This window comes from Rhinoraja longicauda, chromosome 4 (assembly GCF_053455715.1).
Source record: "Rhinoraja longicauda isolate Sanriku21f chromosome 4, sRhiLon1.1, whole genome shotgun sequence".
Lineage (NCBI taxonomy): Eukaryota > Metazoa > Chordata > Chondrichthyes > Rajiformes > Arhynchobatidae > Rhinoraja > Rhinoraja longicauda.
Genome location: NC_135956.1, coordinates 10,195,272 through 10,208,922, shown reverse-complemented (window position 1 = coordinate 10,208,922; position 13,651 = coordinate 10,195,272). Strand labels below are relative to the sequence as shown.

At 46.4% G+C, this 13,651-nt stretch overlaps 1 non-coding gene across 1 annotated transcript; it reads left to right on the top strand.

Moving 5' to 3' along the window:
* The first annotated feature begins 12,714 nt into the window (after positions 1 to 12,714).
* On the top strand, positions 12,715 to 12,785 carry trnag-gcc (transfer RNA glycine (anticodon GCC)). Its single transcript has one exon. It is a non-coding gene; the product is annotated as a tRNA-Gly (tRNA).
* The last annotated feature ends 866 nt before the right edge of the window (positions 12,786 to 13,651 follow it).

The following is a 13,651-nucleotide window of genomic DNA, read 5'->3' as shown; positions in this document are numbered from 1 at the left end:
TTATTCTGAGGCCGTGACCTCTGGTCCTAGACTCTCTCACTAGTGGGAACATCACATCCACTCTATCCAGGGCTCTAAACAGTTTAGTTTCGAGATGCCGCTTGGAAACAGGCCCTTCGGCTCATTGAGTCCATGCCGATCGACGATCACACGTACACTAGCACCATCCTGCACACCAGGGACAATTTTACAGAAGCCAATTAACCTACAAACCTGCACGTCTTTGGAGTGTGGAAGGAAACCCGGAGAAAACCCACGCCACTGATGTACAGGTTTGTAGGTTAATTGACCTCAGTAAAAGTGTAAATTGGCCCTAATGTGTAGAAGATCCAGAGCAAGCAAGATCATGAGGGACCCCTGCCACCCCAGTAACGGACTGTTCCAGATGCTACGATCAGGCAAACGCCTCCGTTGTCACGCTGTGAAAACGGAGAGGATGAGACGGAGTTTCTTCCCACAGGCCATCAGGACTGTCAACTTTTATAACTCCAGAGACTAATTTTTATCTCATTATAGTAACTTTATTAACTTTACTTATATGCTGTAACTGTAATTCCTTTTTGTGCACAATCCGCAGGCATTGCCACTTTCATTTCACTGCACATCGTGTATGTGTATGTGACAAATAAACTTGACTTGACTTGACTTGAGGATAGAGCTAGCATACAGGGTGATCGCTGGTCGGCATGGACTCGGTGGGCCGAAGGGCCTGTTTTCGGCACTGTATCTCTAAAGTAAACTAAACTCAACCAATTGACTGAAAATGGACACTGAGTGCTGGAGTGTCACGGGCGGCATCTCTGGAGAGAAGGAATGGGTGACGTTTCCTGAAGGCTGCTTCAGATCCAATTGACCGCCCGGTTTACAGCCTGTTTTACCTTAACGCTGGATCTGAAAAACTATTCCAGGTCAGAAGGTAGTTACAGCAGCCCATGTTCTCAGCTGTTGATCTGCAAACATTCAGCCAACAGCTTACTAAATGCATAAGGGGCTTAGGCTGAAGAATGGGCACAATGTGTGTGTACATGTGCTGTGCATGGCACAGTATGAAACAACTACTGTATCACTTATCCACCGCCACTTGAGTCAATATTTCATTTCCTCCCCACTACTGTGACTTTTATTATTAGGTTCAATTGATAACATATTGGAGCTTGAAATCACATGAGCCTGTAATTTCATGTTGGATTTATGCCAGCCTCCTGAACTGACTCTAGCAAGTTTAGTTTGGTTTAGTTGTGGAAACAGGCCCTTCGGCCCACCGAGTCCGCACCGACCAGCGATCCCCGCACACTAACACTATCCCGCGCACATTAGGGGCAATTTACTTTCATACCAAGCCAGCTAACCGACAAACCTGTACGTCTTTGGAGTGTGGGAGGAAACCGAAGATCTCGAAGAAGACCCACGCAGGTCACGGGGAGAACGTACAAACTCCACCCGTAATCGGGATCGAACCCGGGACCGGGAGCTCAGGCGCTGTAAGGCAACAACTCTACCGTGCCGGCCTAGTAAAAACGCTCGGTTACATCCCTGTTTTTGTTTACCATTCCCCGCATGCCTTCTTGATTTCTCTGCTTTCTACCAAAATGATGGAACTTTCAATTTGGAAAGTATAGCTTAGTTTGTTGCCTGCCTGATTTTGGCCCATATACCCCTAAACCTGTCCTATCCATGTACCTGTCTAACTGCTCCTTAAACATTGCGATAGTCCCTGTCTCAACTACCTCCTCCGGCAGCTCGTTCCATACACCCACCACCCTTTGAGTGAAAAAGATACCCCTCAAACCTATAAAATCATTCGCTTTTATCGCCATCTATTCCCTTTATCCCGTACCTATACACTGTGAATGGCTCAATTGTAATCATGTATTGTCTTTCCGCTGGCTGGATTGCACGCAACAAAAGCTTTTCACTGTACCTCAGTACACGTGATAATAAACTAAAGTAAACTAGTCTACACTAAACCATGTCTTTCATATCTAGAATCTCTCCAAAAGATGGTAAAGCAAATATGAATCATTTATTCCAAAATATTCCAAAATTGGTATCGAGAACTAGAGGGCAGAGGTTTAAGGTGAAGGGAGAAAGATTTCATACGAATCTGAGGGGTAACTTTTCCGCTTAAAGGGTGGTGGGTGTATGGAATGAGCTGCCGGAGGAGGCAGTTGAGGTAGGGACTATCACAACGTTAAGAACCATTTGGACGGGTACATGGATAGGACAGGTTTAGAGGGATATGAGCCAATTGCAGGCGGGCAGGACTAGTGTAGATGGGACATGTTGCTCATAAGGTCATAAGTGATAGGAGTAGAATTAGGCCATTCGGCCCATCAAGTCTAATCCGCCATTCAATCATGGCTGGTCTATCTCTCCCTCCTAACCCCATTCTTCTACCTTCTCCCCATAACCTCTGACACCTATACTAATCAAAAATCTTTCTATCCCTGCCTTAAAAATATCCACTGATTTGGCCACTACAGCCTTCTGTGGCAAATAATTCCACAGATCCACCACCCTCTGACTAGAGAAACTTCTCCTCATCTCCTTTCTAAAAGAACGTCTTTTAATTCTGAAGCTATGGCCTCTGGTCCTAGACTCTCCCACTAGTGGAAACATCCTCTCCACATCCACTCTATCCAGGCCTTTCACTATTCTGTATGTTTCAATGTGTTCCCCCCTCATTCTTCTAAACTCCAGCGAGTACAGGCACAATGTCGACAAACATTTATATTAGGTTAACCCACTCATTCCATTCTTGTAAACCTCCCCTGGACCCTCTCCAGGGCCAGCACATCCTCCCTCGGATATGGTGCCCAAAATTGCTTACAATATTCCAAATGCGGCCTTACCAGTGCCTTGTTCGAGCCTCAGCATTATATCCCCGTTTTTGTTTACAGGCCCTCTTGAAATAAATGCCAGCATTGTGTTTGCTTTCTTTACTACCAATTCGACTTGCAGATTAACCTTTTGGGAACCCTGCACCAGCACTCCCAAGTCTGTTTGCACCTCCGATTTCTGGATTCTCCCCCCATTTAGAAAATAATCCACGCCTTTATTCCTACACTACCAAAATGCATGACTCCACACTTTGCTACACTATATTCCATCTGCCACTTCTCTGCCCACTCTCCCAACCTGTCCAAGTCCTTCTGCAGAGTCCCTGCTTTCCCTACACTGCCTGCCCCTCCACCTATTTTCGTATCATCCGCAACCTTGGCCACAAAGGCTTTAACCCCTTCGTCCAAATCATTAATATACAATGTGAAGAGCAGTGGGCCCAGCACCGAGCCCTGCGGAACTCCACTAGTCAATGGCAGCCAACTAGAAAAAGCCCCCTTTATCGCCACTCTTTGCCTTCTGCCTTCCAGCCAACCTGCTATCCATGCTAGTATCTGCCCTGTGATACCATGGCCTCTCATCTTCCTTAGCAGCCTCCAATACTATCCCACTTTCCCATCCACTCTCTACACACTAGGGGCAATTTACACTGGCTGTGTGGAGTTTGTACGCTCTCCCTGTGACCACGTGGGTTTTCCTCTGGGTGCACTGGTTTCCTCCCATATTCTAAAGACGAGCGTGTTTGTAGGTTAATCGGCCCTCGGGGCCAAACACGCACGTCTTTAGAATATGGGAGGAAACCAGAGCACCCAGAGGAAAACCCACGTGGTCCCAGGGAGAGCAAACAAACTCCACACAGACCGTGGCCAAGGTCAGGATCGAAATCGGGTCTCAGCCGCTGAGGGGCAGCAGCTCTACCAGCAGCTACACTATATTCCATCTGCCGCCTGATTCATTTCATTGCCGCTAATTCATTTGTTTTATATGCTGTTGAAAGATTTCAATATCCGACGAGTGGCGTGTGCATATTTTGCTTTCCGTACCTCTTCTGAGCGTCAATGATAATAATCCTGTCTCCAATTAAGGTTTCTCCAACTGTTCTCCGGTTACATGTTCAGAATTAAAGAGGGGAGAAGCATTTCATGAGAACATTTCACCACACTTTTTAGTCCTGATTGTTGAAAGTATAGCACGCAGTGATTTCATTGCTTTCCACACAAGGTCCTGTTTCATCTTGGTAGAATAGCATGAACGTATGGCTTTCCGTCATATGCATCAAATTATTTGAACATAGAACAGTGCAGCACAGGAACAAGCCTTTGGGTCCGTGATGTCTGTGTCGAACATGATGCTAAGTTAAACTAATCTCTGCCTGCAATTGATCCATATCCCTCCATTCCCAGCACTATGTCAAGTCAAGTCACTTTTATTTGTATAGCACATTTAAAAACAACCCACGTTGACCAAAGTGCTGTACATCAGTTCAGGTACTAAAGAACGAACATACCATGGCACACAAACATAACAGCACATACATAAACAGTTCACAGCGCCCCCTCAGAGGGCCTCAAACGCTATGGAGTAGAAATACGTTTTGAGCCTGGACTTAAAGGAGTCGATGGAGGGGGCAGTTCTGATGGGGAGAGGGATGCTGTTCCACAGTCTCGGAGCTGCAACCGCAAAAGCGCGGTCACCCCTGAGCTTAAGCCTAGACCGCGGGGTAGTCAGTAGCCCCAAGTCGGCCGACCTGAGAGGCCTATGGTAACAATGGCACTTTATCTGTCATACGTGCCAAGGTACAGTGAGATTCATTTTTGTATACAGTTCAGTACAAGTACCAACAGACATGAGCACTTAGATACATCTTAGAAAAGCATCTTTTAGTTTAGTTTGGAGATACAGCGCGGAAAGAGGCCCTTTGGTCCACCGAGTCCGCACCGACCAGCGATCCCCGCACACTAACGCTGTCCCACATACACTAGGGACTATTTACAATCACATCAAGCCAATTAACCTACAAACCTGTACGTCTTTGGAGTGTGGGAGGAAACCGGTGTTCTCGGAGAAAACCCACACAGTCACGGGGAGAACGTACAAACTCCGTACAGATGGCACCCATAGTCTGGATCAAACCCGGGTCTCTGGCGCTGTAAGCGCTATAAGGCAGCAACTCCACCGTTGCGCCACCGTGCCACCCACATCTCAGCTACAGTACAGGTGTTTAGCAATGGTACACTGAGACAGGATACAGAGTCGCCAGTTTGGTGCCATTTCCAAGTCCCAGTTGTTGTAAGTGCAGGGATCTTGACCTGACCGTGAAGGCCCGTTGTCATGGCGATGTTGCAGGGTCGGCCTGGCCAAGCGTAGCCGTGGTGTCCTCCGCCGCTGCTCCACCACCGCTGTAGGCCGCGCGCGGTCCACGTGCTCGGCCTCTTGGAGCGGCGCCCGATCCAGCCCAGCCCCAGGCTGCTACAGGGCCTCCAGCGGCCCACTCCCCCGTCCAGGCCGTGCACTCCCTCCCACAGCGGGTCTGCTCACTGGCCCTCCGTCCCACTCCCTCCACTCTGGGCGGGTGGGCCAGGCCTCCAGGTAGGTCTGTCCTGCAGGGAAATATTGCCATGAGATTTCATGTATTCCTGAGGAAATTAGAAGGGCTTTAGTTTTATGTCTAACCTGACAAATAGCATGCACCTTCCTCTGATCAAATATTAGCCCAAATTACACACTCTAAAACTTTATGGGCTTGAGTCCAGAGTCTTATGATTCAAAATATATGTGGATGGCACAGTGGCACAGCTGGTACAGCCACTGCCTCACAGCGCCAGAGACCCGGGTTCCATTCTAACCTCGGATGCTGTCTGCATGGAGTTTGCACGTTCTCCCTGTGACAATAGACAATAGACATTAGACAATAGGTGCAGGAGTAGGCCATTCGGCCCTTCAAGCCAGCACCACCATTCAATGTGATCATGGCTGATCATTCTCAATCAGTACCCCGTTCCTGCCTTCTCCCCATACCCTCTGACTCCGCTATCCTTAAGAGCTCTATCTAGCTCTCTCTTGAATGCAATTGGGTTTCCTCTTACATCCCAAAGACGTGCAGGTTTGTAGGATAATTGGCCCTCTGTAAATTTCCCCCAGTATGGAGGTCATAGTGGGATAAAATAGAACTAGTGTGAACGAGTGATCAAACAGACTCGGTGGGCCGAAGGGGCTGTTTCCACGCTGTATCCCCAAACTAAACCAAACTAAACTAAACTAAATTAAACTAAACTAAAATAAAGTGTACTCCAAAGACGTACAGGTTTGTAGGCGAATTGGCTTGGTAAAATTGTCCCTGGTGAATGTAGGATAGTGCTAGACACGGTGGCGCAGCGGTAGAGTTGCTGCCTTACAGCGAATGCAGCACCGGAGACTCAGGTTCAATCCTGATTACAGGCGCCGTTTGTAAGGAGTTTGTACGTTCTCCCCGTGTCCTGCGTGGGTTTTCTCCGAGATCTTCGGTTTCCTCCCACACTCCAAAGACGTACAGGTTTGTAGGTTAATTGACTGGGTAAATGTAAAAATTGTCCCTAGTGTGTGTAGGATAGTGTTAATGTGCGGGGATCGCTGGGCGGCACGGACTCGGTGGGCCTGTTTCCGCGCTGTATCTCTAAATCTAAAATATAAATATAAATCTAGTATATGGGTATCGCTGGTCAGCATGGACTCGGTGGGCCGAAGGGACTTTATCCATGGTGTATCTCTGAACTAAACGATACGATACGATACGATAGAACTTTATTTATCCCAGGAGGAAAATTGACCTGCCAACAGTCATAAAAACACAAGATGACAAAACAAAATGTAAACGGAAACCATAATCAAAATGAAGCTAAACTAAACTAAACCAAACCAAACCAAAGTAAATAATGAATATTGCCGAATATTCAAATAGCACATGGTGAGCTGAATGAGTAATGCTACGCTGATTAAAACTGCAATAAAGGCATTGAAGGTATTTATTTCACAAAATGCTGGAGTAACTCAGCAGGTCAGGCAGCATCTCAGGGGAGAAGGAATGGGTGACGTTTCGGGTCGAGAACCTTCTTCAGACTTGAAGGTTGTTAGCACTGAATCAGTTGCCAGTGGAGTTGGGGTGTACACTTTCAGGTGCAATATACACATGGCAGCAATGAATTGAACCAATTTTCTTTTCTACTGAATGCATGGTGAGTTCTCTCTGCTGAGTATCTACTTAGGCTGGACAGAGTGCAGAGAGATTTGCGAGGATGTTGCCAGGACTTGAGGGCCTGAGCTATAGGGAGAGGTTGGACAGGCTTGGACTTTATTCCTTGGAGTGCAGAAGGAGGAGGGGTGATCTTACAGAGGTGTTGTATTAGATCATGAGGGAAATAGATTGTTTGGAGAACCAGAGGACATAGGTTTAAAGGGGGGGGGGAAGATTTACTAGGAATCTGAGGGGTAACTTTTTCACGTAAAGGGCGATGGAACGAGCTGCTGGAGGAGGTAGTTGAGGCAGGGACTTGTATTAAGAGACATTGGACAGGTACATGGACAGGATGGATTTAATAATAATAATAATAATAATAATAATAATAATAATAATAATAATAATAATGCATTACATTTATATAGCGCTTTTCATATACTCAAAGACGCTTTACAGGGATTTAAAGAACATAGGGAAGTGAATAAATATATAAATAAGTAAACGAACAGAGAAAGGAGACAGAAGGTGAGGTGACCTTCAGTGGTTGAAGGCAGTACTGAACAGGTGAGACTTCAGTGATGTTTTGAATGTGGTGAGTGAGGAGTCTCTGACGGTTTGGGGTAGTGAGTTCCATAGGGTGGGAGCAGCGATGGAGAAAGCCCTGTCCCCCCAGGATCTGAGTTTGGTCCGCATGGGGGGGGATAGGAGATTGGCAGCAGCAGAGCGGAGGGATATGGGTCAAGTGCAGGCAAGTTGGACTATTGGGACTAGTGGAGATGAGTTGGTCAGTGTGGGTAAATTGGGCTGAAGATCCTGCTTCCACTCTGTGTGAATTTAAGACTTTCACTTTGTCTCAATGAAAATATACAAAAGGTTTTTGCAAGGTTTTCCCTTATATCTGCCTCTGTTTATCCAATTGTCTATTGCTCAATGAGAACAAAGTGACTTCCCGCCAGCATATCGCGGAGTTTTACCGCTTTGAGGAGAAACTGGAGAGGCGTGGACTGTTTTCAGAACTTCATAAATGATCGGAGCAGAATTAGGCCATTTGGTCCATCAAGTCTACTCCGCCATTCAACCATGGCTGATCTCTCTCTCCCTCCTAACCCCATTCTCCTGCCTTCTCCCCATAATCCCTGACACCCGTACCAACCAAGAATCTATCTCTGCCTTAAAAATATCCACTAATTTAGCCTCCACAGCCCTCTGTGGCAAAGAATTCCACAGATTCACAACCCTCTGACTAAAGAAATTCCTCTTCATCGCCTTCGTAAAAGGACATCCTCTAATACTGAGGCTATGACCTCTAGTCCTAGACTCTCCCACTCTCCCCGGATGAGAAAGTGGGATGACATAGGGTGTTGGACAGTCAGTATGGACTCGGTGGGCTGAAGGGCCAGTTTCCATGCCGCATCCTTAAACGACACTAAAATTAATGCCATTAAAAACACACAGAGATGCACAGTCTCTTGCCCAGAGTAGGGGAATCGAGGACCAGAGGACATAGGTTCAAGGTAAAGGGGAAAAGATTTATTAGGAATGTGAGGGGTAACTTTTTCACACAAAGGGCGGTGGGTGTATGAAACAAGCTGCCAGAGGAGGTAGTTGAGGCTGGGACTATCCTAACGTTTAAGAAACAGTTAGACAGGTACATGGATAGGACAGGTTTGGAGGGATATGGACCAAGCGTAGGCAGGTGGGACTAGTGTAGCTGGGACATGTTGGCCGGTGTGGGCAAGTTGGGTCGAAGGGCCTATTTCCACACTGTATCACTCTATGACTCTATGACTAAAAGCATTAAAAGCATTAAGGTACCCTGTACACTTTTTTCCCCATGAATCATTCTATAGAAAATCACAATTACCATGCTATATTTCCTGTGTGCACAGGCAAAGGAATTGTGAAAATCAGCAGGAGTGAAGTTTAACTAAATGAATGAATGAATGAATGAATGACTGAATGAATGAATGAATAAGTTTATTGGCCAAGTATGTGCAGGTACAAGGAATGTGCCTTGGTGCTCCGCTCACAAATGACCACACAAACATACAGTTAACAATTAAGAATAAAGCATAAACACATCAAAACAATAAGGATACACCATTACGGTCTAAACATGTGAGAGAAAATAAACCAGAGCAAAAAAGAGATTACAGACTTTGGTTATTGAGTAGAACTATCACTTGTGGAAAAAAGCAGTCTTTATGTCTGGCTGTGGCTGCTTTGACAGTCCGGAGCCGCCTTCCAGAGGGAAGTGCTTCGAAGAGTTTGAATGAATACAATATAGCAACTGCTTCGAAGAAATGAATACAATAAGCAACTGCTCAGAGAGCCACTGGTTTAATACCACTCCAGATTTAGTCGAAATGAAATTGAGATAAACTGCAGTGTGTGGATTAATTCTGGTTCAGTTCAGTTTGGTTTATTGTCACGTGTGCTGAGGTACAGTGAAAAGCTTCTGTCACGTGCTAACCAGTCAGCGGTAAGACAATGCATGATTACAATCGAGCCATTCACAGTGTATAGATACATGATAATAGAATAACGTTTAGTGCAAGGTAAAGCCAGCAAAGTCCGATCAAAGATAGTCTGAGGGTCACCAATGAGGTAGATAGTAGTTCAGGACTGTTCTCTGGTTGGTGATAGGATGATTCAGTCGCCTGATAACAGCTGGGAAGAAACTGTCCCTGAATCTGGAGGTGTGCGTTTTCGCATTTCTATCCCTTTTGCCCGATGGGAGAGGGGAGAAGAGGGAGTGGCCAGGGTGCGACTAGTCCTTGATTATGCTGCTGGCCTTGCCGAGGCAGCGTGAGGTGTAGATGGAGTCAATGGAAGGGAGGTTGGTTTGTGTGATGGATGGTCTGGGCTGCGTCCACAATTCACTGCAACTTCTTGCGGTCTTGGATGGAGCTGTTCCCAAACCAAGCTGTGATGCATCCCGATAAAATGCTTTCTTCCTCTGTTTAATTTTTTGTTTAAAAAGTAATCTCTCTTCATTTTGTTTAGTTTAGTTTGGAGACACAGTGTGGAAACAGGCCCTTTCGACCACCCGGGTCCGTGCTGACCAGCAATCCCCGCACACTTACACTATCCTACACACACCAGGGGCAATTTACAATTTTACCAAGCCAATTAACCTACAAACCTGTATGTTTTTGGAGCATGGGAGGAAACCAGAGCACCCGGAGAAAACCCACACAGGTCACAGGGAGAACGTACAAACTCCGTACAGACAATGTATTATTGCCAACTTCCCTTTATATTTATGGACCTTCAATTAGAACACTGCAAAGTGTTTGATTATAGGGACAGCACGGGAGCAGGCCCTTCGGCCCACCGAGTCCGCGCCGACCAGCGATCAGCCGTCCACACTAGTTCTATGTTATCCCACTTATTCTCATCCACTCCCTACACAATAGGGGCAATTTACAGAGGGCCAATTATGCAGCAAACCCGTAGGAAACCAGAGCACCCGGAGGAAACCCACTCGGTCACAGGGAGAACGTTCGAACTCCGTACAGACAGCACCCTAGTCAGGATCTAACCTGGGTCTCTGGCGCTGTGAGGCAGCAACTCTACCGCTGTGCCACCGTGCCACTCTTTCAAATGTTGTTATCGTACTTGTTTCAACCTCTTCTGCAGCTCGTTCCATAAACCCACCACCTTCTGTGTGAAAAAGTTGCCCCTCAGGCTCCGATTAAATCGTTCCCTTCGCACCTTCCATGTTTGTCCTCTAGTTCTTCATTGCACTACTCTGGGTAAAAGACTTATAAAAAGCATTCTTTGCAAGAAAAATCCCGTTGTAGTCATTTCATGATCTAAGTGTATATTTCATAAATTTCTGGGGAGAAAGGATTAAGGTTGATTTCTTACATGGAATAGTGAGGTAGGGTACAGGCTTAGCATGATACATTTAATGTCACTGTACATACGTCATACACCAGCCACATGTTTAGTCAGCACATATATGTTGCATGAAGCTTTAACACAGCATGCCCGATCTCATAACTTCTTTAAGTTCATAAGTGATAAGAGCAAAATTAGGCCATTCGGCCCATCAAGTCTACTCCGCCATTCAATCATGGCTGATCTGTCTCTCCCTCCTAACCCCATTCTCCTGCCTTCTCCCCATAACCCCGGACACCCGTACTAATCAGCAATCTATCTATCTCTTTCCTAAAGTTACTGCCTTTTATTCTGAGGCTATGCCCTGTAGTCCTGGACTCTCCCACTAGTGGAAACATCTTCTCCCCATTCACTCTATCCAGGCCATTCGGTAAATTTCAATGAGGTCCCCCCCTCACCCTTCTAAACTCCAAACTCCAGCGAGTACAGGCCCAGTGCCGTCAAACCCTCATCATACGTTAACCCACTCATTCCTGGAGTCATTCTTGTAAACCTCCTCTGGACCCTCTCCAGAGCCAGCACATCCTTCCTCAGATATGGGGCCCAAAATCACTCACAGTACTCCACATGTGGTCTGGCCAGCACTTTGTACAGTGGAGCCTCAGCATTACATCCCTGTATTTGTATTCTAGTCCTCTCAAAATTAAAGCTAGCATTGAGTTTGCCTTCCTTACTACTGATCTCCAGGCATGCCTACACATAACCTTAGTGTTATATATCAGAATATCAGATAGATACATTTAGATATACAGTGTGGAAACAGGCCCTTCGGCCCACCGAGTTTAATTCTTCAATACCCAGACTGTACACCTGCTTATAATAGAACGTCACAATATTCCACCTGTGTGCAAAGAACTGTTGAACACTTAAAAATAACAATGAATAATAAAAGAAGAGAATGTTTAAGACTTCTGATCCTGGCATCGATTTTCCCGCTGCTTTGCTGCAAGGTTTCCAGATGCGATGGCATCGATCGGAGTGGGCTATGTGAACTCTAACTACAGCTACATAATGCCCCATCGGTCTGAAGTGGGGTCCCAACCTGAAACCTCGTCTGTCCATTGCTTCCCCATACGCTGCCTGACCCGCTGAGTTCCTCCAGTGATATGAGGGTGCGGCACGGTGGCGCAGCGGTAGAGTTGCTGCCTCACAGCACCAGTGACCCGGGTTCCATCCTGACTACGGGCGCTGTCTGTACGGGGTTTGTACGTTCTCCCCGTGACCGCGTGGGTTTTCTGTAGGTGCTCCGGTTTCCTCCCACACTCCAGAGCCACAGATTTCTGTAGGTTAATCGGTAAAGATTGTAAATTGTGCCTGGCGTGTAGGAAAGTGTACGGGGATCGCTGGTCGGCGCGGACCCTGTGGGCTGAAGGACCTGTTTCCAATGTTTAAAGTAAACTAAACTAAACTAAAGTGATTTCATCGCTACGCTATCGTTCCGCTCTTTTAAATGTTGAGATAGTTCCTCTTCCGGCAGCTCATTCCATATATCTACCCCACCCTCTGTGTGGAAAAGTTGCCTCTCCGGTTCCTATTAGATTGTTCCCTTCTCGCCTTAAATATATGTCCTCGGGATTTTGATTGTAAAATGTCCCTAGTGTGTAGGATAATGTTAGTGTGCGGGGATCGCTGGTCGGCGCGGACTCGGTGGGCCGAAGGGCCTGTTTCCGCGCTGTATCTCTAAACTAAACTAAAATTGCATTTTACTAAATAATGTTCCTGTTTTCAATAGCCTGGCACTTTTTATTTAACCAGCACTGGTGGTTCAGGGGTAGAATTCCCGCTTGCCATGCGGGAGACCCGGGTTCAAATCCCGGCCAGTGCAAATAAAACCTAAAGAATTGTCTTTGAGTGTTGATGATTTTAAATAGACACAAGGATATGTAGGGAACGGAGGGATATAAATCACGTGCAGGAAGAGGAGATCAGTTTAACCTGGTGTCATGTTGATCACGGACACTGTGGGCTGAAGGGCCTGTGCCTGTGCTGCACTGTTCTATGTTCAACAACTGCCCCGGGCATTTCTTTATGGTGGCGCAGCGGTAGAGTTGCTGCCTCACAGCGCCAGAGACCCGGGTTCGATCCGGAATATGGGTGCCGTGTGTATAGAGTTTGTACCTTCTCCTCGTGACTGTGTGGGCTTTCTCCAGGTGCTCCAGTTCCCTCCCACATCCCAGAGACGTACAGGTTTGTAGGGGTTAATTGACTTTGGTGAAAAATATATATTTTCCCTCGTGTGCGTAGGATAGTGTTAATGTGCGGGGATCGCTGGTCGGCATGGATACGGTAGGATGAAGGGTCTGTTTCCGCACTGTATCTCTAAACTAAACTAAACTAAACTAAACCCATCAACTCTTTTCTCCACTGAGAACGCCATGGCTTAGTATTTTTTAGTGATAAAAAGGACTGCAGGTGGTGGTTATTCCAAAGGTAGACATGAAATGCTGAAGTAACATAATGCTGGAGCAGCTTTTTTTCATTTTATTTTTAGTTTAAAGATAGAGAATTGAAACAGGCCCTTTGGCCCACTGAGTCTGAACCAACCCGTGATCACCCTGTACACTTGTTCTATCCTACATACTAAGGACAATTTACAGAAGTCAATTAACCTACAAAACCAGCACAGTTTTGGAGTGTGGGAGGAAACCGGAGCACGCGGAGAAAACCCACGCAGTCACAGGGAGAACGTAC